This window comes from Archocentrus centrarchus, chromosome 23 (genome assembly GCF_007364275.1).
Source record: "Archocentrus centrarchus isolate MPI-CPG fArcCen1 chromosome 23, fArcCen1, whole genome shotgun sequence".
NCBI classification, from domain to species: domain Eukaryota; kingdom Metazoa; phylum Chordata; class Actinopteri; order Cichliformes; family Cichlidae; genus Archocentrus; species Archocentrus centrarchus.
In genome coordinates this window covers 10,984,375-11,006,855 of record NC_044368.1, presented here as the reverse complement: position 1 = coordinate 11,006,855, position 22,481 = coordinate 10,984,375, and the positions used below count along the sequence as shown (strand labels likewise).

Below are 22,481 nucleotides of genomic sequence, written 5' to 3'. Positions count from 1 at the left end.
ATTTTTGAAAATTTTGCCCCTTTGAAAATTAAATCTGTCAATTTGCTTTTCAAGTACTTATTAATTTACATGGGTTACTTCTTACTTCTATTTGCTTGCAGTTAAAAGTCAAACATAATGTACATTTTCTGTGTGTCCTGTGTGTACTTTGCCTGAAGATATGTTTACTTGTGCTTGATCATGTGAAAAGTGAGCCGAGCTGTTCATAAAGCTTAAGAACCAGTTCATTTTAGTAATACACATATATTGATCGGAGGGCCATTTCCTGATACGGTTTCTTATCGATGATTTACATCATGTTACATGAAAAAAGGTGGAGTAGTACCAAAATAGCAATTTCCTCATTTACTCTACAGGCAGGATCAGCCCCTGGGGGATTTTCAGCAGTTTGCTTTACAAACCAGTCGATCAATACTGTACAAGGTGAAAATATGCAGATACTACATGGGTATGAACGGAACAACTGTGAACTCCAAACTCCATTAAAGCTACAAGAGAAAATCTCCCAGAAAGTAATATATCAGGCAGCTGTGCTTTGGCAGACCAGATCTGTTACAGGACTGTGATTGATTATGGCCAATGTTCAATAGCCATGTTCACAACAATGAGGGGTGCTTTGGAAAGCACACACATATCAATATCTTTGGTGAGTGTGTGTCAGAGTCGGTAGAGGACAAAGAAAATTAGATGCATGTAAAGGGAGGAGGGTGATGGATTGCTTTTTTTCCCCCCATTTCACTCTGTCTGCTGGTCTATATGAACTTGTGTCTTTCACTCTTACACCTCTTCCTGGAGCAAAAAGAAAAGAATGAAGAAAGAAAAAAAAAAAAAAGCTGTGATGTCCTGACAGAAAGGAGGGATGTGGTGGTGGAGCCATTTGTCCAAAAAAAACAATCATATGAGCCAGTCTTCCTCTACTTTGCTGTGGAGTGCGAGAGAGAGTGAGCGAGCACAGGGGTTGAAGAGAGAAAAGAGTGCGACAGTGGCTAAAAATAACTGTGTGTAGGCTAAGCGTGTATATGTGTTTGTGATATGTGTCTAATCAGAGCCAATCTAGACATCCAAATCACACACACAAACACATTTGAATACCCTTATTAAAATCCCCCGCCCCTGACTAAGGCATGTGAGTGCTGATCACACTGACTTTCCTGTGGTTGCTGCCCATGCATCTCCTCCACAGGGCATTTCACTGCGCTCTTTGGAACTAGAAGAGACAAGCCCCCATGTTCTGACTGGGGGCTGAGGCTTCCAGCTCAGACAGAATTAACCAACTCTCGCTCACTTCTTTTTCACTCCACCCCCATTCACTTCTCTCCGTCAGTTTCGGCTAGGCTAAAATGTAATTAATTTCTCTCAAGAGTTCAAATTAGAAAAGTCACCCTGTACCGACTCATGTTCTCATACTTTTTTATGTGTGTGGGCCTGTCAGGAGGATCAGTGCAGCCAAGTCAAGCGAGGCCAAAATCCATGCCAGGAGCAGTGCTGATAAAACACTTGATCTCATAGACTAACACAGCAACATGCCACAGCAGATGGTGTGACATTGAGCCTCTGTCAACAGAAGAGAGAAAACAGTGAGAAGCACAAGAGGACATGATAGATAGTAGTGGAGAAAAGACAAGAGGAAGAGAGGAGACAATCAGGTGAGAACAGGAGCAAGTGTCAGGGACACTACAGGGATGTTGAGTAAGAGCGCCACCATGTGGAAGATGCGGCCTGCCTCTGGGCACTGCCGAGGCAGGCAGAGAAAGAGACATGTCATTGATTTTCCACACAGTCAACAAAATGATTTTGCCATGCAGAGTAAACACACAACCTCCCATAGTAATTTTTCCAAAATACACACATACATGCACAGTCACACACTCAAATCCCTGTGGAGGTCTACCTGGCAACAGCGTGCAAACAGGATTTTTATTTTTCCTCCTTCTGTCTCACACAAAACAACGTGCATCCCTGACACAACACCCTCAGTGGCTGCGAGTCTATTTATGCCTTCATGCACAGTATGAAAAATTAAGAAACAAACACCACCAAAAAAAAAAAAAAAAGGCAACATGATAAGTGCTGTTAACGAGACTCATCCCGCTGTTCAGCAGAGCAGGAGTCACTGAGCACTGGGATTTGTTTATGAGCCCTGCAGATTAATCAGCATAAATTAAGTCAGCAACCATCCCCAGCCTTGTTGAACCAAATTTTTTAGTGTCTTCACATCAATTTTTTTTTTTTCCAGCAGTAATCCCTGTGTGGGTGGCTGGGCTGGCTAAAGGCACCTATCATGCGGCTGTGACGTCCTCAGTTTGATTCCAGACGAGGACCTTTGTCACATGTAATTTGCCTCATTCTCTCTGTCTCTGAGCTACCAAAAATAAAGAAAGAAATACAAGAACTGTAACTCAAAGTGTGAAATGTGGTACCTCACCAATATAAAAACCAAACAAAAAAACCAAACAAAAAAAAAAAAAAATATGACATTTAAGTGGCATCTCAAACATTCCAAATAGGTTCTTACTCTATTGCAACGTTAGAGGTTTTGTGATAAAGGGCAAATTTAGCCACACTGTCAATCACTGATCTAAATTAATGTGGCATTGCAATACAGTGTTAGAGGAAAGCAGACAATACTAAATAATAAAAAAAAGGAGCACCGTATTATCACATGGTGGTCTGAATTACAGCATCAGCTGATAGCTGGGATAGCCCCCCCCCCCCCCGTGACCCTGAAAAGGATAAGTGGAAGAGGATGGGTGGGTGGATGGATGGATTTCCAGGACACCAGAAAAATGTAAGAAAATCTAAATTAAATTTAATCAAAAAGACAGGCAGAGGTTATACAGCGAAATCTGACAGCATGCCAAACAATCTAAATGAGGAGCAGGAAGAAGGCAAAGTTCATGATACTGCCCAGAGTTCAAACACAAAGAATTAGCAATAAACATGGGAAGCTGTGCATTTTCTAAACACAACTGAGTAATCAGCTGATGGGGAACAGGTGAGGTAGACTAAACACAGTTGGCATTACTGAAAGAGGGGCAAATAATCACAATCCTCACAAAGACGAGAAGTAAAAGTGACAATCGATTAAAAAGACTGAGAATCACAAAATAAAACAGGAATTACTAATCAGAAGCTCAGCATCATGACAATCAACAATACAAAATATGAAGCGGGTGAGATGTCACATGTGACTTGAAATAATCTGTTTTAACCAAAGGAGTTGGGTTATCGCAAGACATGCTCACAGCTGCAAAACGAATATGTACAACTGAAGCCGGTGAGAAGTAGCTCTCTATGAACGTGATCCTAAACTAAAGTACAGGACAAATTAAACTTTTGATGCTCCATAAAGAATGAAGTGAAGGTCATCTTGAAAGAGTTTGAATAAAATTAAAGAGAGTGGGATAGTGGATTTAAAGGAACTTGAGACAGCTGTGGTTGTGAATTTGTGCTATAAAACTGATTTGAATCAAATTAGATGCAGCAGGTGTTACACAGAGAAGGTTTCCATCCAGTTCTTTAAAAAAAAAAAAAACAGGAATCTCTTTTACACAGACTTTTTTTTGTACCTGTTCAATCTACTATTGTAATTTCACAAGTTTGTCCACCAGCTCATTTCTGGGTGGGTCCCTCTCCTCAGGGGCCTCCTTCAGCAAGGTTATCTAACGAGGTGAGACTTTGGTGTCCTGCAGCTTTTAGATGTGTCCCTGATCCAACACACCTGAATCAAATGGCTGAATTACCTCCTCAGTATGCAGTCAAGTTCTCCAGAGTCCTGCTAATGACGTCTATATTTGACTCAGCTGTGTTGAAGCAGAGACACATCTAAAACCTGCAGGACACCGGCCCTCGAGGCCTGGAGTTGAATACCCCTGACTTAGGGCATCTTCCAGTTGTTTAATATTCAGGGAAGTGTATGCATTCAGCCTCTCCATTTTTGTGAAGCTCTTTGTAAGATTGCCTCTCTCTGTTTTTTTTTTTTTTTGCAATCAGTTCATTTTAAACACTTCATCTCCTGGATGCAGCCTCGACAGCCATTTTATGATGGACTTGTACTTATGTAGCACTTTTCTACTCTGAGTGCTCAAAGCACTTTTTACTACAAGCCTCTTTCACCCAATCGCACACACATTCACGCAAGTGTTTTTTTTCTAAGTGCCTTGTCTATCTGTACACACACACATTCCAGTAGATGCACTGGGGCTATCTTGCCCAAGGATACTTTAACATTCAGACTGGAGAAGCCAGGGATTGAACCACTGACCACCCAGTTGGTAGACATTTGGCTGTTCCTCCTGAACCCACAAATTAGTTTGAGCATCCTGGCGACTAGTTTGGGAACTGCTGGTGGAAAAGGCTCTGCAGACGTTATTGCATGCTCAATCAGCTACACACACACACACACACACAAAATGAATGCATTACTGTAATAAGAAGACTGGAAGCAAAGTGTAAACTGGGGTCATAAATGAAAAAATGTAGGGTCACTTTCTCATTGGCCAATATAAGTGGACATCTTTTTGCAGCCAGAGAGTCACCTCCAGCTGGCCATTAGAAACAATGCAGGGTTAAGGTACTTACTTTAGAGTTACTTTAATTTTAAGACCCCCACCTTCTTTTCACGTGTATGTGCACTTTCTTTTGTCCCTCCTAATCACTCCAGACCAGAGCAGTGAATTGATCAACTAATAACTCACCCTCACACCTTACACCTCACCCCTCATTCTTTCCCCTTCTATTCTGCCACTGTTGCACACCTTGCCAACAAAAGCTCAGTCCAATTAAAATCTTATTAAATCTAACATAATGCCTTAGATTAACAGACCCCAAAGAGAAACCTGTCCATTGATTTAAATCAGGCTCAGTATGGGGGTTGTTTTGACCCCTGGTGGGTGACAGAGAGGTGCGCCTTTCTGCATTTGTGCATGCGTTTTGTAATTGTGAGGCATGGGCCTCATTAGCATTTGAGAAGCAAGCTTGGCAGGGAGGCCGACTCACAAGATTGACTAATGGCAAAGATGAGATAATTTACAGAGAGAGTGAGGGTGAAGGCTTTTTTCCTTCACAAATACCAGATTATGCAATGTGTGGGAGCGCCGTGTTACTACCCCCTGCCCTCCAAACACACATACTGTACGCTGAAAGTTAAAAACATTGCAAGTAAATGTCAAATCACGGCAATTAAACAGACTGACTGTGACTGGAGCCACATGGGACTATAATATGCATCCAATATTTTCACATCACTTAGTATTAAAAAGAGTTTACAAAGTGAGAAAGGCTGTATTGCCTCCAGCACAGTGGGTTGGCATTAAAGCCTGGTGACAGACTGAATAAATGAAAAACAACGAGGGATGAAAACAAATAGATGCGAGAAAAAGCAGGATGCTGCTCTGGCAGAAATGTGTGAGCATCTCATTAATCAGCCAAATACTGTAACGTTTCAAGCCTTCATGCTACGTGTAAATGAATCTGAATCTTTTAGAGAACATGCACACTTTTTCTCAGAATCTACAGGAAAAGATGAGATGGCCGACTGACGAGACAGGGAGCAGCACAGAAGAAAGATGGGAAAGAAAACAAGGATAACAACAATGGTAAAGCAAGCTGAGAGAACAGCAGTGAAAACACTTTCAAGGCTGCTTCTGCTGGCACTGAATGAGGCGTCCTTGCTGCAGCTTAGAAATGCTTTTAGATGATAAATTAAATTGACTGAATTTCAGAACCAAAGCTGGATGAAAGAAACAACTGCTGGATGTAATTAGAGTGAGTCACAGCTGTCTGCACGGAAGAGAGAATGAAACAACTGCAAATTTCCCCACCTGACCAAAATGTTTAAATTTGCAGCACCACGCAGGACCAAATGGTAGCTGCAGTTTTTTTTTTTTTTGTAGTTGTTTTAACATGGGTAATCCATCTGCTTGCAATATCACACAGATGGATTCCAGTGACTGGTAGAATGTGTGATTGTATAATTACAGTACAATTATTCAGACTTATAGAGAAATATTTTTGTGTACTTTGACATGATTACTTCAGCTGCTTGTTCATAAAACCAAAACCTGCTACTTGTGGAGAGTTCAAGGACAGAGAAGAATAACCCGGGTGACACAGTTGAAGTGTTAACAACTTCACAAAATATTCAGGAAAAAAAAAAAAAAGCTAACCTCCGGAGCATTTGAACGGTCTCCTGAAGGACACTTTAACCATGGGCTCTTTGACAGACTGTGGCAGCTCTTTTCTATTCCTGGAAAGAGGGCAATTACACTGATAGACGAATGAGGGGAAAAAATGGAAGAAAAGAAAGAACTGTTTGTTCGGCTAAAAATGGAAGTCGGAGTGGAAAAAAACAGTTTGGGTGGTTGGTTGTTATAAAATATTTGCGCCAGTGGACCAGAAAAGACTTCAGTTACGGTAGATGCTATGGAAATAGACCTTACAGGAGTGGATTCTTTCAGAGTGTAGGAATGAAAAGTGGGGGGGATGTCAAACTATTTGGAGTTCTGTTTAATTCTTAATGAGGGGGAGGCTTAAATTTGAAAGAGGACTTACGCGCCCATGTGTCCTTCCGTGCAATCGTGCTCATTTAAAAACTGACCTTTTGCAAATATGGGAAAAGAAATGATTTGTGACATTCAATTAAACTCACGCCTCCACCTCAAACGGCAATCATAGCCACTTTAGACAGACAAACACAGGAATAGTTGAAGGGGTTGGTTGTTTATCAGCATCATTTTGGCTCAGAGAGCCATATCATTTGCATAATTATGAACAGCAGATAGGTTGTCAAGGGAAACAGACTCAGTGGGATGTGTGAGAGAGACAGAAATTGCTGTAATACTGGGCAATATGAATAATATCGCTGAGCAGGGGTAGCAAAACCCACTTCTAATCTCATCTAAATGATTCAAATAAATAGCAAATTAAATCCAAACACCAAGTAGAAAATCTGTAAACTATCATCACATTTCTTAATATGTTTAGACGTCAGTAAACATCCTTCATGTAGTTGATTAAAGCTCAGTGTTAAATGAATCACTGGTCTTTCATTCGCATGACATTCCAGCGCTCACAAAGTGCCTGAGCCTAATTTGTCCAAATGGCAGATAAAACATATACACACACACACCACACACACACACACACAAACACACACACATACACAGAATGTAAACAGCTGAAATTCACTCAACATAACTCAGTCTGCCCTCAAGCCAGAAAACCTGCTGCTGATTAAAACAGGGAAGACGCCAAGCCATAAAGTAGTATGCCTGCCACTGAACATTATGATTTGATTAAACAAGCTGTGAATTTTCATAAGGTCATTTAAAATGTGATAATTATCCCTCAGAACATGTGAAGTACTTAAAAAAAAAACTGTAAAGAAAACAATTACCACTTTTGTCAATCTCCATGTGCAGGATATAAAGATATTTTTAATTACCTCCAACTAATTTAAAAGACTTAAAGGGTTACTGAAACTGAGGCAAGGTATCCTCAAATAACCCTGTTATCGGAAAATTAATTACTGGCCAAATCAAAGCAATCACACATGTGAACAAGAGGGAAGTATTGCCAAAGAGAGATGAAAGAGACATGAAAGACTCATTTGTTATTGTGGGCAGCTGCGGTAAGGCTGTAAATCAGCTAAATGTGTTTACTTTGTACACATTCACTTAACCATGATGCCTTGAAATAAAAAGTATATATAGTATAATGGTACGCTGCATAGGCTCGAACCACAGACTCTGATGGATGCAACCCGCCCACCCCGTTTTTTTTTAGCCTGTATTTGGACAGGTCGGTGCAGAGTCAGTGGTACAATTGGTCTGTGTGCAGTTGTTGGTCTGTTAGTTGCAAAGAGAAGAGCAAAGTTATAAGAGATTCCCATTCCTGGTGACCTCTGCTGTCACTCCCTTTACTGTTGGTTGCTCTCTTGTCAATCAATCAGCATTCAATCGACATAGTGGAGGACTGCAATGAATCAAGTTTGCAGTGGTTGAAAACCCCTCTCCATACACTGTCCATAGGGAAATACATATACAAATTGAGTTGCGGTACCATAAATTACACACTGGAGATTATGGGGACTGACTTGCTTGAGCCAGCCTCATGTGGCCACTCCAGGAACTGCATTTCCTGTGTGACTGTGGCACAGGGTCGAGGAAGGCGGGGGAGGGTTGCCCCTGCCTATTGCTCCCCAGTGGTTGCAGGACCCTCAAGCTCCCAGGCCTCTGGTAGAGGACCCGAGCTTGGAGGACAAAGACTTTTTTTTTTTTTAAACCTTTATTTTACCAGGTAAATCATTTGAGAACTAGTTCTCATTTACAAACATGACCTGCCCGAAGGGCGAGTGGGGAATTTTTATATAAATGTTTGTCTGTATATATATGTGTGTGTGTGTGTGTGTGTGTGTGTGTGTGCGTGTGCATGTAAATATATATACATGCACAAGTTTTTTTTCCATCACAGTTGCTGACAGTTCATTATTAATATCCTTCTGCCTGAGTGGACTTAGAATTTCTTAGGTACATGATGTAAAGTTGCAGACGCGGCAGAGGATTATCTGGGTGCAGAGGCATTTGTGACTGACTTTGATACAGATTCAGAACGACAAGCTGACACATTTCTTCAGCGAGAGCTCAGAGAACTTGAAAAGTCTCAGGATAGAACAGAACAATTTTAGTTCTAGGCACCGAGAGCGAGAGCAAAAGAGAGAGGGGATGGTTTTTGAGAGGAATGCTACTGTGGGATAAGATGTAAGCTGTCTCATAAACAGATGCAGGTCTGCTGTTAGATGTAGCACAGATAAATGGATCTTTTTTCATTTAATGGCACGCAATCTTTGTCTGACAAAGGTCTACCTTCATCCACAAAGTGCAAGTGAGAATTGTTTGTATGTATGCTGATGTTCTGTGACCCATTCATTCTTCTTCCCACATCATCTAGTAGTGGAAAGACAGTGTGAGTCACTCTTCAGTGGAGAGAATTTAACAAAAATCCCCCCTCCCCATCCCCGGGCACTAGCGAGGCAGAAGGCAGAATAAGCATGATTGATCGCACAGCTTTTGTCCTGAAGAAGTCGTAGTGTGGATGTTGATTATTGTGCTTATAATTTTATGAACATTTATTGATTGCATCCTCACATAAGCTGAATAAATTGCTGGTCCAGATGCATCCTTATGCATGTGCACACCTAGTTATTGTGCTTTGAAACAAAGGCCACCTGTGTTGTGGGGTTGCCAATAAAAGAATATGCATGTGTGTTTCTTTATGATCGCACCTACGTGTGTATGTGCCAGGTAAAAAATAGCTGACAGGCAGCATGCCCTGCAGCAGGTGATAGGTCGGGGATAGAAGCTTCATATTGTCCCCAGCGCTCTCATCTTATTGATCTCCCCCCACCCCCAATGTTATTAAGGTGCTGCCAAAACTCACAGCTCTGTATTGACTCAAGCTTATTACGCCTCCTTTTTGCCAAGCCACACAACAAAGTCAGACCAAAGCTCCTGCTGGCAGGGGAAATCTGCTCAAATGCATCTAAAACAAGTGTTTTAAATGTTTTAAAGGACCACAATTCTTTAAGCCAAACCCACAAAGAAGATTTACTCACTAGGAAAAACACATGACTTTTAGTTTTGGACTGAGTGATAAGTGTTTATAAAGAGTGATGATAAACTGCAAAAACTAAAACTGATGTATTACTTTTGACATGTTGTGAAGTCTCTGAAGTTGCTGCCCCGCTGAGAATTTGCTGTTGCTGGTTATTTAGTTATATTTGGAAGGCTGTTCTTTCAAAGAATTATTCCCAATCTGGTGTTCTGAGCCCCTAAATTTGTCCCTTGTCATGATCACCACGTTTCTGTAAATTTTATTGCCTGCCTCTGTCTTTTTCCCTCATGTGTCTGCCCCACCTTCAATGAGCTTTATTTCCTATGTATGTTTAATCCTCTCCTTTTTTTTTCTATCATTTTTGTGTTTGTGTGTGTCTCTGGTATGTTTTTTTGTGCTCAAATTTGCTCCTTTTTTTGCATTTGATATTTTGTAAAGTGCCTTCACTTAAATTTACATGCTCAGACTTGTGGTTTTTCTACCGATGTTACTAAAGATTGCTTTTTGTTATCTTGAAACCTGCCTGTGTTTCTTTCCTATGTAACACATAAAACATCTCTTATGAATGTAACATGAATCATTTTCTCCTGAAGTATTTGGTATGCCTACTTCTAGTTTCTAGATGATAATTATTGCTTTGGCTAGATCTTATAAAAGCAGCCACTCAGAAATGTTGCCCTTTTATGCACTGGCACAAATGACTGGATAGAAACTAATATTTTAAGTGATAATGATCAAAGAGATAAGAAAGTAAAGGATTGCATAAATTATACAGTATCCCAGGCCTCTGGTTGAGGACCCTAGCTTGAAGGACAAAGACCACCCACAGGGCGAGTGGGAATTTTGTTTTTGTATATGCATACAAAAGCACTAAAAATATAAATTAGAATAATGGAAATAATAAAAATGCAAAAAATAAATAAGCAAACCAATCAAAGCAAATCAACAATCAGCTATATAATATACTTTATAATAAACTAAAATAATCTTACCCATCTTCTCATTGAGAGTTAGATGAGAATATTGATGTCAACAAACTTGGCACACAGATACATCTTAGGCCCCTGAAGGTTCTTATCTATATCAGAGCTTATGATGTCATCGTGTGGCCTAGCAACAGGCTAACATGACCTATTTTAGTATATATGCCCCTGAAACACCTTATGAAAGGATCCTGCTGCTTTATTTCACGACAGTGAAAATGGTGGCTATCTTTATAGCCACCAAATCTGAATTATATGTTTTATGTATTAACATCATCATGTTGCCTAGTGATGACCTAACTATGGGCTAAAATTACCCTTTTTTCTAATTTTTTATTTTTTTATTTTTTTGCATTTATGCACCTGCAATACCTTATAAAAGCATTACATCATCTTAATTTCACAGCCAAAAGCACAAACAGCCCAAACAATATTGTATGTCAATTATATAAGTTGTAGCAAAGTGTTATTTGAACTTTGCCTTATTTTTAAATGTTACTATTCTGTGACTACTGTGCTGCAGGCTCAGCCTTTTCTTTCCTGGAGAAGCCATTTTCCTTTATTGAATGTAGCAAATGTTGGACGAGCTCAGAGATCAAAGGCACCACATGGGACACAAACTGTAATCCAGACACCAACCCATGAAATCATTAGCCCACTGAGAAGGCCAAGGTTAGTTCATAATTTTTCAAAGCTGCCCATATAGAGACTATCTACAGGCTGAGGTGAGCACTGAATGGTAGGAGTTGTCATGCTGTTCAGGTACTCCTTCAGCCATCTGCTCTTTACAGCCTACTGCCCTCAACAATATCTGACAATGACACGAGTGTCCGTGCCCCTGCAGTGACAGAAACACAAAAACTCGGTGTGCGCTGTCACTGAGCCCCTCTGCACTTCATCTCAGCTGCACTAGTCAAACAAAGCTAACACTGGTGAAAGGTTCACTGAAAAAAATATCTGTCTAAGAGACTTCTCTGGTCTCTCTGCAGCAAATGATCACAGCTACAAAATAGTATCATCCCAGGGAGAATATGCAGTTTTTGAAAGGTCACTAGACTGATTAGCTACTTGTATTTCAGATATCTTCATTTTGGTTTTACTACAGGTCTAATGTTCCACATGGCTGCAGATGAAGCTCAAAAGAAGCTCAAGTTGAACATTACTGGAATAGTTTTTTTTTTTTCTTTTTTAATATGTCATGGTTAAACATTTTGCTTGATGATTGGTGTGATATCTCACTACATTTATCTTTTCATTCACTGTAAAACTGCACACATCTCTTGTCTCATGATTAGCGTTATCATTTAGAGTGAATAGACTGCATTGCTAACAGACAAAACTGACGGTTCAATGACTGTTTCATGGAGCAGAAATTTTGACTTGTCACAGTAGGGAAAGCACAGGTGTATTGGTGGACATTAGTTCTGCTTTTGTGCAGACAGTTTCAGTTACAAGTCTTACTGGCGGTGATGAGGAGCAGTGTGCTCTACTTTTTTTAATAAACTCAATTTAATAGCATGTTTTGCTTGTCTGCAACATGGTGCCTTTATATGTGGGGGGCTGTGTGTGTGTGTGTGTGTGTGGGGGGGGGGGGGGGGGGGGGGGGGGGGTGTTGAGGACAGATGAGTCACACTGAGCAACTGCCCTGTACTTAAATAAAAAAAAACTGTATTGATTAAATCACAGAAAAATGGCAGCTATGTGTATTTCTATGTGCCATCAGAAGGTTTGAGTGGGACTATGGCTCATGCCTCATATTTTTTCTCCTTCACTCTGCTCTGTCTATAAAGCAGCTTGGTATTTGCCAAAATACCCATGAAGAAGCATCAAAGCTGAGCACATTAAACGAGGCCAGAGCTCTGCTTGCGCAGGAAACAGTAAAAGATTATTTACTTTTCAGAGTAATTTTGAAGCTTCACTTTGAGTGTGTGCAAGATTGAATCAGGTCTTCTCTCACTTTTTGGCTTTAGCAGCTTTGTTTGTTCGTGTCCTTGACACAGTTAGAGGACTGCCACTGCATGTGGCAAATTCTACCCCCGGACACAGTGCCAGTGTCACAACATCTACTTTCTACCTGCCTGTTTCCCTGAAACTGCTGGGTCAACGGCCATTAACGTCCTCTGCCTGGTCTCTGCAGAGAAGCTAAGCAAACTGGGGAACTAAAGACAGAAATAGATGTGGCACACCATCCCTCAGTTTTACACCTCCGACCATTTTGACTAATGAGCAAGTATTTCAGAGGGTTCATTCCCAAATGGGTGCACAGGGTAACGTCAGCGCCCCCTTCTCCTTGCCCTATTTTTCTTTCTGTTCGAGAGTGTTCCTGTCTGGGTTTATTTTAAATGTGTGTTGTTGACATGAAACCCCCACATGCTGGGCAGGGCTAGTTTCTTTCTTTTTGGGTCGCGATCCAAGCCTCTAACCGACAGCAAAAAGTGGGTCTCAGAGCAGCTAACTGACTCACATTAATAACCGTCAACATCACAAGCAGAGGGAAACTGACACGTGGAAATATCAGCACAAAAGTCTAAACTGATGGCCTAAAAGAGGCACATGACCACAAGAGGTCTAACTTTGATGGTGTTCAGCTGGGTAACAGAGAAAAAGAAAAAAAATACTCTAATTGCCTTCGTATTCAGTACTCCCTTTCCTTTTTCCAAAAACGCTGTAACAACTTTGGATGTAGAAAATCAGGTTTGAAAGAGGTTCATCTGAACTACGAGGCAAAACAGATGGACAAACTGGGAGATCTTTGAAGCTGCAGTTGGTGAAGCTGGTGTGGCATTGAGCTTCCCCTCTAAGAACAGGTTAGCTGTTGGCAGATCCTGAGGCTGATCTGCACAGAGCCAGGAGAGAAGAGGGAGAGAGAGAAAAGTTAGCACTTGAAACAAATGCTGGGAAAACTTGACTTGAGCTAGTCTGAGTGTGTCATCTACCATCTGAGCTGACAGAAAGATCTGGCAAGAAAGTAGCTGCAGATGCTGTATTGCTGCAGTTGTAGGTGTAGGGAGTGAGATGTAGGCATGCCAGCTGAGAAGACTGTATATAAAAGATGGACATAGCCACTGTGACATCACTCACTGCTTAGGTAAGACCTGTTTTTGCCATTGCCTACCTTGGTGCTTTGAAACAAGATATGATGAGTCCCCTCACCCCCAACCGGTCGCAGCACATGACTGCCCCTCCCTGAGCCTGGTTCTACTGGAGGTTTCTTCCTGTTACAAGGGAGTTTTTCCTTTGCACTGTCGCCCAGTGCTTGCTCATAGGGGGACTGCTGGGTTTTGTCTGTAATTATTGTAGGTTATTTACCTTACAATATGATACGCATTGAGACTACTGTTTGTTGTAGTTTGCTGCTATATAAATAGAATAGAATTGAATTGAAGATCCGACTGAGGGGCCACTCAAAGCATTTCTCAGTCACAATCGGCCTGCTTTATCCTGCTTTTTGACTCTTCTGGAGACCATGATCTACAACATGAACATCATCCTTGAAACTAATGATTGAGACTATAACCTTAGGAGAGTGTTTACTGAAATCACAGATCAACAGACCTTTATAAAACCCGATGGCTCTCTGGAAGAATCTCCTTTAACCAATTACTGCACAAAATAGAGTTAACACACACACACACACACACACACACACACACACACACACACACACACACACACACACACACACACACACACACACACACACACACACACACTACAAATTTCAGGAAAATGCTATTTCAAGACCTATTTGGGACAAATAAACAGTAATACTCATGCTGCAAGACCTTTGCAGAGAGGACAGCAAAATTTACACCTACGTCTCCTTTAAGACAAACTGTTGCAACACTTATGAAAAATGATTATATGTGTGTGCTTTTCATACAGTAGGTGACAGTCTTTTTCACCTTGAGGGTATCTCTTAGCAGCGTTTGTACGTGACTGTGTGGTCACCTCAAGTGTCAGCAGGTTAACACGACTACCTGAATGTCCCCCTGGCACTTCTCTTGTCATTTAACTGTGAAGGTCACAGCAAACAAGAACCTTGCCTCCTCCTCACTCCCCTCAGTGATTTTGAATTGGCACAAGGTAAAGAAAAGAAAAACTTTAAAACATCTAGAGCCTAAAATATTAAGTGTAGTTAAAATGAGCTATTTTTGTATACAAACCTTAGTCTTCTGTCTTGTTTGTCTACAATCTGCTGTCTGTCTTTCTGATGCCATCATCTGCGCAGCGAACTGTAACTATTTTCCCTCCCTCCTGAGCTCTTAAAAGTATTTCAAATGGCACCTCATTAAATCTATGGGCTTGGCCATAGATTTAAATAGAGAGCTAATGGTCATAATAATATTTAGACAGTCATCATCCTGTACGCAAATCATATTTTATGTGTCCCGGGATACTCTGGATGGCAGTGTTTTACAAAGCTAAAGATGATCAAATCAGGGTGCTAAGCCCATTGACGCCCATTTTAACAAAGTGGTTACATGACAAGGACAGGCTCTTAATGCAAATCATTCTGATTACTCATCTAGATCCACCCCCACCTTTCCCCCAAATTCCATTTAGAAATCACTTTAAAATCCACCCTTGAGTGGGAAAAAAACCAAAAACAAAAAAAACAAACGCTGGGATATTTACACTTTAGTCACTTCTCTCAACAAAGGCTCTGAGCCAGATTTCCTTCTCGTGGGAGCTTAAAATCAGTGCTGCTTCCTTTGTTTTGATCTATGTGAAGAACTTTTCTAATCTGATTTCTCCAGGGTTGCATCCTGAAGTTCACACCAAAACCCACGTCAGCACACACACAGATAGTCATCACCGGCTGTTGGCTCTACGTGTGGGGCGTAGAGAAGGACCCGCGGATGAAGATTACCTCTTAATTCCCTCCACACATACTGTAGCCTGACATTTATCCCTGATGCATTTTCACACTTTAAGTAGGGCTCAAACTCACAGACACGCAAACACATTCGCTCTCACACTAGATTCTTTTCAAACCTCCAATTAAAAAGGAGACTGTGTCCAAAGTCCTGTCAGAGCCAAATCCCAACTCTTGGCCACTTGCCCTTTTCTTCATGTGAAGCCAAGTGGCCAAACTTCATCTCTGGAGTGAGTAAGTCTGTTGTGGTGGGGCTAGATGATGGAAAATGAGCCTTACTGGAAACAAAATAATGAGACGCATAATGATGTCTTTGGAGAAAATTTCTTTTTATTCATTCTCTCTGCAGAGAAGGCGCAGCAGAGCCCCATCACTCAAGGGATGTTCAGCTTGGCAGATGCCTGTAGCCATGACAATACGAACACTTCACATCTGGCCAGCGGCCATGACCAGAAATTTTTGACATTCAAGTCCTCCAACACAAGCATTAATCAAATAAAAGTCTAGTAAACTGACTAAATATTTGCTTTTGTATTTGTTTTTTTCATTTTGCAAGTCTGTTTTTACTCAAGAGGGATCACCACAGTGGATGGATTTTTGATTTGGCACAATTTTTTACACCGGATACCCCTCCAAGGGATTTCTGTCTCCATCCATCCATCCATCCATCCATTCGCTTCCGCTCATCCTGTTAAGGGTCGCGGGGGGGCTGGAGCCTATCCCAGCTGTCATAGGGCGAGAGGCGGGGTACACCCTGAACAGGTCGCCAGCCTGTTGCAGGGCCAACACAGAGACAAACAACCTTTCACACACACATTCACGCTCTCATTCACACCTATGGGCAATTTAGAGTAGCCAATTAACCTAACCCCAGTAAGTGCATGTCTTTGGAATGTGGGAGGAAACCGGAGTACCCAGAGGAAACCCACGCAAGCACGGGGAGAACATGCAAACTCCACACAGAGAGAGGGGGAGGCCTGGGCCAAGGTGGACTCGAACCCAGGCCTTCCAGATGTTATTCTAACTGTGAGGCAGCAGTGCTAACCACTGTGCCACCGTGGGATTTCTGTCTCCTCTATTCTTAAATGTTGAGCTGCCCCCCGGGAATCTCTCCGGCCTGGGAGCTGCCGCCAGTGCCCTCCCCAAACCGCAACCTCAGGCCTACTTCTATCTTTATTCCATTCACCATTCTCTTTCAAGAAATGCTGTCAGTCAAATTAAAGATGTGGTCCCTGCTAGTGAGTTCAAAAATATACTTATGCACTATTTGAAGACAAATAGACACAAAATCTTGCAGTATTCTCAAGTTTAGTGTTCAGCCAACCTTATCCAGTCCAGCTGATATATAATGTGAAGTGCAGATTTCAAAGAAAATACTGCTGACAGCAGTGAGGTGAGCAAATACATGGAACTGTACGTAGCACAGCAGCAATCACAAGTGGATCGATGCTGTGACATCCCACAGGAGTATCCATTAATCATCCCGCAGATATCCTGTCCAAGTCTCTACCTACACACACAGCAGTGTACCCATAGGTGTAATTGTTGACCATCACACTTGACATTTGGACCACAGAGCAAGCTTTTCAGCCTGACAGCTCCTGAACCCAGAACCTCAGCAAGTGCGTCACCCCACAGCAACAACTGTGGCCGTTTCTCACAGCTATCAGCCTCTGCATCAGACGGAATCACGATAAAGGCACTGCAGCCCTTTTCCAGATGACTTTCCCTTAAAAAGACAGGGAACTTTAAGTGTGCTGTTTAAAGAGCTCTTCAAAGACACCATAATAGCTTCTCCATTAAAACGCCTAATAGATTAACTTGGAAACATACAGTAAATCTGAGCATTTGAAAAACAAAACAAAACCAAAAACCAAAAACCAGGGGGAATGTCTTTGGACTGTGAAAGATTTCAGTGTCAATCAGTAACCTGAGCTGTCCCTGCCAGCCTGTTACCATAAGACTTCACCTAATAGATGTGCGGATGTGTCGCAGTGTGCCCAGAGCTGAGGTAAATGCCATGCAATGTGATCTAAATGCGGACAACAGCAATCAACACCTCTTCCTCTGGCACAAACTGAGTGACCTGCACAAGCCCTCCCCTCCCTTGCTGCCTTCAAATATGTTGTCCACTACTGCCACCATGTGGTCATTTTTTTTTTAAGACGCACAAGTAAATGTCAGTACAGAGCATCAATTCGGGTGGAGTGCTGGGTTGTTGGCACCATATATGGTAGTAAATATTTGTCAGCCTTTGTTGTGCATGCTGGGAATTGCAGGGACACTCTGGGGAGTCATAATTACTTTGCCACTTCCTTTAATTTGTACAATTCTCAATAACTTAGCATACCAATCCTCCATTGTGGGCCCATCCCTGGAGAACACTGATGAAATTCAACCACAGCTAGCAGTTTGCAAGAAATGGCTAGAGATACATAAACATAGCTGGAGTCCAAAACCAAAGCTCTTCTAATAGTGGTTCATTATATAAAGGCCTTGATGTTAGTCTTTCAAGAAATATCTTCCTCCTCACTGTGAACATTTGTTTATTGAATATAAAATGTTTATTAAATGTATATGCACACCAAAGAAAATTGTGCTTCGATTTATCCGTAAAGTGGATTACTGCAAAACTTAAAAGACCAGCATTTGAATGTCATATCTTAGTTCAACTAATATGGCATCTTTAATCTAATATTGCTTTTAAACCTCAGTTCCTTTAACTTACTCAGAAAGAAGCAGCTGGGCTGTTAAACTAACTGGGGCTCACAAGTCATATTCAAAGCCACACACTCTTGCACCTGAAAAGGTGGCTTTAAAAAAAAAAAAATATATATATACACACATTTACAAGCATCCAACAAAATACATTAGCTCCATACAGAACAATTATGCCTTATATGGGGCTAACGCCCATCTTTTTTTTTTTTAAAAAGGGAAAACAATCCTCACAAAAACCCAAATGCCCTCATGGAATAAGCCCATGTGACGCATCACTTCAGACAGTGCTTTAGTTCAAGTCCAGTGGGACCAACTGAGCCCAAAATCATTATGTACAGTGAATGTCAGCACTTCCAGTGGGAGAATTCCAACTCACCATATTAAACCTCTATTGTGGGTCCATTCCTGGAGAGCCAGGGTTTCAGAATCATCTTTTTAATATAAAGCAATACCACAACTAGTTTTGCATATTTAGTTTTAGTATTTGCCATACTGGCTGCCAGTATGCAGCTGTGCTTTGGCCCCTCTCCCTTCCCCACCTTCTGGTGTCTTCCTGTTATATAGGCGTTTCTCCCTGCCCACCGTCACAAAGTGCTTGCTCATAGGGGAATCACTTGATTGTTGGGGTTCTCTCTGAATTATATGGTCGACTGGAGTGGTGGCCTAGGGGAGAAGAAGAGGGTTCGTCACTGAGAGGACCCTGGTTCAAATCCTCGGGCTGGCATCACTGTGGGTCCCTGAGCAAGCCCACCCCCCCAGGTTGCTCCCCGGGCGCCCTTTGGCTGCCCCCTGCCCCCTGCTGTGCTGTGTACTACATACTCCATGTGTGTGATGGGTTAAATACAGAGAATGAATTTCACTGCATGTAAATGTATGTGACAAATAAAGCTCTTTCTTCTTCTTACAAACCCCTTGAGGTGACTTATGTTTTGGCACTTTATAAATAAAAAAAAAACAAAACAAAAACAAAAACATACAAACACATGGGATACAGCTCCAAGCTGTATCCAGGTGATTTATTTACCTTCCAGCACCAATCCATCTTCTGTTTGAGTCACAGGGGGTAGCAGCCCAGACTGCCCTCTCCTGGCCATCCAAGGTGTTCCCAAGTAAGCCTATTTATTAAAATACTTGCCCTTTACTTTTGGTCATAGCTCTCAGAATAACATGGCTGTATCTGAGGATATATACAATTTTATACATTTGCTTTAATTCCAGCACAGTGTGCTACATAAATTTACTTTGTAAAAACCACACAAAACACGGTACATTTCCAAACATAACAGAATTTATTATAAGATTAAACTCCATATTCACCACTTTGCGATCAAAGTTTAAATACAATAATTAACATTAAAATGGACATACATAAACAATTATCACAATTATCCTCTGACAGTTTGTTTCAAGTGTCACCTTGCCAGTCACGTGAAGACCGACCTCCTTTGCTCCCTGCTCCTCCTACAGCTGAGCCACGTGTCCTAGCAGGGGTGACCTGGAAAACGCTCAGACAACAGTGACTCTGGAAAGCCCCAACATCCAATCACCATCCACTACTGCCATCAATGACAATGCATTGCTAACAATACCTTCCCGGGTTTACCTGGATTTCACAATCCGTGAAGAGACCAGAGCCGAGCAGAGGTTCGTTTGGTCGGTCCCAACCCCCAGGCGGCGCCGTGCAGGGCTCGGGAGCGCTCCCTGGCGGGCAGCGTGCAAAGGCGCGCCGCTGTGAGACAAATAAAGGCCCAACCATGAATCACGCGCACACATATTACATGATCAGGGTTACAAAACATCACATGACAAGTCACGCAAGTATTTACAATTAAACTCTTCACACCTTTAAAATGTGCTGAATTAACTCAGGGCTGCTGAAGGAGCCGGACCACTTTAAGGAAGTTCGTTCCGGTTACCAAAACATTTCAAAGGCCTCCTCAAAGTTCCTCTGCTGAAAAGCAAGGTAGCACTCAGAGTCCAGAGCAACACGCTCGCTAAACTGCTGCACAGCTTCTTCGTGTGAAGCTCGGACCGACTGGTTAATGTCAATCTTAAAGTCTTCATACACGTTTCCCATCAGGTACTGCGTGGTGTTTTCCGGCGCCATTGCTCCGGCTGGATGACGGTGCACACAGGCGGTAGCGGGACTTTCCTCATTCAAGAAGTCTCTTTTCTCCTCCCCAGCCTTGTGTCTCCACAGTCCGAATAGCTTGTCTTGCTGTGTCCGCCTATGTTCCCGGCGGGGGTATTTTCGGACGGTCGCCTTCACCGTCGGGGTTCGATTTGGTTTGAGGGCCTCTCCCTCCTCCTCCGCCGATACACGGAAAGGCCGCCACCTTAACGTAGAGCCAAACTTCATGCTTTTCCGTAGACGGACTGTATTTAACCGCTTAGTAGCCATCGTTTTAATACACATGTCCGACTGAAGAAAAAACATAAGAAAAAAAAAAAGTCTTCGTCTCTGTCGTTAACTTCTTTAAAAAGTAAAAAAAAAAAAAAAAACAACAAAAAAACACCAAGCAGATGTTTTTTCCTCTCAAAACAAAAACAATAAAAAAAATGCCTTTAAAATATTATTAAAGGAGGGCCAAACACCAACAGTACACAAACACAGCTGTCCTCACCCAAAACTTTGCCAACGTACTGCTCACGATGCCTTTTATGACACAAGATACCCACAATGCATTGCTGTCTAAAGGTAATGATAGGGCTGATTGTAGGTGCTGCCACCTAGGGCTGAGGAAGTAGAAAAGTAGCCATAAACACAGGAAAAATCAAATATAACCACGGTAACATTTTATAGTAAAAACTAAGTAATTATTACAGCTTTCTAAAAATTAAACTACAAATAAATACAATACTTTTCTTGAGTCTTCAGCCACCCCTGATTTCTTTATATTTTGCTAGGAAAATTGGAAATAAGTGCAGTTATTTGTTTAAAGATGTGCAAACATACACAGAAATACAGTATCTAAGGCAAAAACAGAGTTTGAAAGTCAGTATTTGGTATTGGTATCAGGCCTTTATACAGCCAGAACTCTCTTAGTCAGCTTTCTTGTAATTTCTTTAACCCTTGAACTAGTAGTTCTCCAAGCTTCCTGAAGGACATTCAAAGTTCTTCTTTGGATGTTGGCTACTTTTTGTTCTGTTCTCTGCCAAGATGATCCCACACTGCTTCAATAAAGTTGAGGTCCATGCTCTGAGGCGGGCAATCCAAGACTGAAATTATTCCATTGTGTGTTTTTCTATTTAGCTATTTTTTTTACTGCACTGGCAGTGTGTTTGAGATCATTGTCATGCTGATAAATGAAGCTACTACAGTTTTCCAGATGGTCTTGCACGGTGGATCAAAATGTTATGGTACTTCTCTGTGTTCATAAATCTCTTGATTTTGACAAGATTTCCAACACCACTGGCTGAAATGCAACCCCAAGCCATGGCAGATCCTCCACTGTATTTTACAGATGTCTGCAGACATCTGAGCTCCTCCGTACACATTGACGACAATTTTCCAGATGCATCTCTCAGGTCCTGTGTCAGGTCTTTGCTGGATTTTTTTGATCGTTAGTTATTATTAATCTCTGGCTCTCCTCTTCAGCATGTCTTTTGTCCTGTCGCTCTCCCCTTAGCCCCAGCCGGTCACAGCAGATAACTGCCCATCCCTGACTGGGTCTGCCGGAGGTTCCTTCCTTTTAAAAGGGAGATTTTCCTTCCCAGTGGCGCCGAGTGCTTGCTTATAGGGGGTTTTCTCTGTAATTATTGTAGGGTCTTTACCATACAACATAATGCACCTTGAGGCAACTGTTTGTTGTGATTTGATGCTATATAAATAAAATTGAATTGAACTGAAATTGAATTGAATTGAATTGAACAACAACAAAAATCCTCGGGCACAAGAACTGGACTGAAAATGAGTGAAAAGACCTTCAGAAAGCCTGGATAACTATTGCTCAGGACCACTTTTAAAGATTACAAGGAAGTCTGTTTATATTTTACAAAATATAAAGAAAGGATGGGTGGCTCAAGACTTTTGCACAGACTTAATGGATATAATTAAACTTGCATATCCCTAAGCAACTGAAAGAAGAAGATTTATGTTCAACAGCTACTGTAACCAGATCTGTGTCAACCCTTAATTACACAAACCACAGTCAATTAATTATATTACTTTATTTTTATTTGCACATTTCTTTGTTTTTCTTTCATGATAGAGCACTTCTTTTTGTCTGGCCATGATATTCAAACATAAAACTTAAAAAAAAAAAAAAACACTTGGTACAACTCCG

At 41.5% G+C, this 22,481-nt stretch overlaps 1 long non-coding RNA gene across 1 annotated transcript; it reads right to left on the bottom strand.

Moving 5' to 3' along the window:
* Positions 1 to 19,465: 19,465 nt before the first annotated feature.
* On the bottom strand, positions 19,466 to 20,861 carry LOC115773440 (uncharacterized). The gene is made up of 2 exons (XR_004019098.1): positions 20,039 to 20,861; positions 19,466 to 19,924 (listed from the first exon to the last, which is right to left on the bottom strand). It is a non-coding gene; the product is annotated as an uncharacterized LOC115773440 (long non-coding RNA).
* Positions 20,862 to 22,481: the final 1,620 nt, after the last annotated feature.